The sequence below is a fragment of the Penaeus chinensis genome, chromosome 32 (genome assembly GCF_019202785.1).
Source record: "Penaeus chinensis breed Huanghai No. 1 chromosome 32, ASM1920278v2, whole genome shotgun sequence".
NCBI lineage: Eukaryota > Metazoa > Arthropoda > Malacostraca > Decapoda > Penaeidae > Penaeus > Penaeus chinensis.
Genome location: NC_061850.1, coordinates 4552186 through 4554685, shown reverse-complemented (window position 1 = coordinate 4554685; position 2500 = coordinate 4552186).

Here is a 2500-nt window from a genome sequence, read left to right as displayed (position 1 = left end):
GGGCAACAGTTCAGCAAAAAAAAAAAAAAAAAAAAGTTATACTCGATTGACCTGAACTAAAATCTTCAACCTGCCTTCGTTACAGCAGTTTGATTTTAGGGGTAACTTTTCTTGGTTTGATTTTCATATTCTATTGCGTATCATTAGTAAATGATGTTAAATTCACATGCATAGTTACAACCCCCCCCCCCCCTTCTCTTAGTAAATGGAAATGTCTTCCAATATATACATTCATGTCCATAGCTATATATATCTGTCTGTCAATCTATCTATCTACCTATATCTATATTTGCATATATATAATCTCATATAAGTACATATGTTTATATATATATATTAATATATATTTATATATACACATATACATATATATATATATATATATATATATATATATATATATGCGTATACACACATACACACACACCCACACCCACCCACACACACACGCACATACACACGCGCACACACACACACACACACACACACACACACACACACTCACACACACACACATATATATATATATATATGTAATATATATTGATATATACACACAAATATATATATATATGTGTGTATATATACAGTATATATAAATATATAAATATACAGTATATATGTATACAGTGTATATATATATATACAATATATATATATATATATATATATATATATATATATGTATCCCCCCCTCCCACACACACATATATACATACATACATACATACATCATACATACACACACACACACACACACACAAATATATATATATATATATACATATATACATCTCAGCCTGACAGATTAATCCATAAGCGCTCACTCCGAACCCACTTGGACAGTCAAGCTTAAGGTTCATACAGAATACATCAAAGGCCGGCCATCTCAGACTGCCTCTTATGAACTGAAGAATTTCCTGAAGAACTTGTCCTAGCAATTTCAGCTCCTAATTTATTACAACCTGCGTATGTATTTATTATTAATGAAATGTAATCGCTGAAGTCACCCTGTTGCACAAGTGTTATAGTAATAGCCGAGTTGAATATGTCATTACTAATCAATCGAGAATGAATATTCCTGTTCTGTTATCAGCCTGCAGGCCTGTTCTGCTGTAATTAATAGATCTAAAAGCAGAAGTGTTCAAATGGTTGACTCTAATAATCGCCTTTTTAAATAACATTGAAAGTTGCTAACATAATTAAGCACAATTAAGAAAAAAATAACAAAATTAACACTTATCAGCGTATCTCAACCGGTAAATAAAGTAATTACAAATGAAAATGAAATCAGTAAGGGTTCTCATGCACTAATAAAATGTTAATCACATACTCGAATCAATCATGAAAATCGTTACACTAAAGATACAGACAAATCACATTGTCACAGACACAGTCAAAAAAGAAAGAAAGAAAAAAAAAAAAAATCAACAAATCTTGTTTGGTCTTCCGGGTAGTAATTACTAATCAAGGAAGTCTGGACACGAAAGAAAAAAGAAAAAAAGAAAAAGAAAATGTTTTTTGTAAGAAAAACTTGATCAGTTCTCGACATACGTTTAATCTGAACACCAACATTTTGTATTGCAATATTCAATTTTGAACCACATACCGTGTTGATACTATGGTAGAAAAACCCACAAATACACAAACTTTTATTATATCATGGTCTCCCGTTAATGTTCTGTTATTATTTCTAAAGTTATTTTTACGCGTTTAAGCATACGTACAATTGTACAGCTTGAATACCCGAAAAAATGACCGAATAAGCAATTAACGCAAACACGTATGGTTGTCCTTTTAGGAAAACCAACTGCTTTTCAACAAACAAAAGACGTGGGTGATGCGTACATGTATTAAAAGCTGTTATGCTATTCAATAGTTCTATCAACAGTACTGATTTTTATTTTTATTAATTAGTTAATTTAATTTTATATTTTTTTATATATACATTTTTACGAACTTTATATGATAATGAAGATGTATAACGATACTTAAGGCGAGGAACATACAAGCTGAAGCTTAGATCTGTGGCATAGCAATCATCCCGTTTAAAGGTTTCTATTCTAGCCATCAATAAATATTAATAGCTTTCCCAGCGTTTACCGTAACCGCGATTTATTTCGCCATATTCTTTATTCTTTTAAGAACATTTAGTCAGGTTGCTTCAAAATCTCTCTACGTCCTTCGTCCCATTCCCCCTGAAACACGACAGTCTATGAGTTGTCAAACCTTAGAGGTCAATTTTATGGGCTCTTAAATGTAGATTTTTCCTTGGCCATGCATCCTAAAAATGCGCGTGTCCTTGTTTACAGCCGAAAATAAAATTCTCTTTCCTTCGGCGCTATAGAAATCAAAAATGAAAACGCGCTCGGGAATTTGTGAATGCTGTAAACAAGAGGAGCGTTTAGATTTATTTAAACTGCAAACGGTATAACAGGAAAAGGAAATTTTGGATTGTGTATACAAATGGATAAACAAATCCGGAATGTGCGATGTGGGA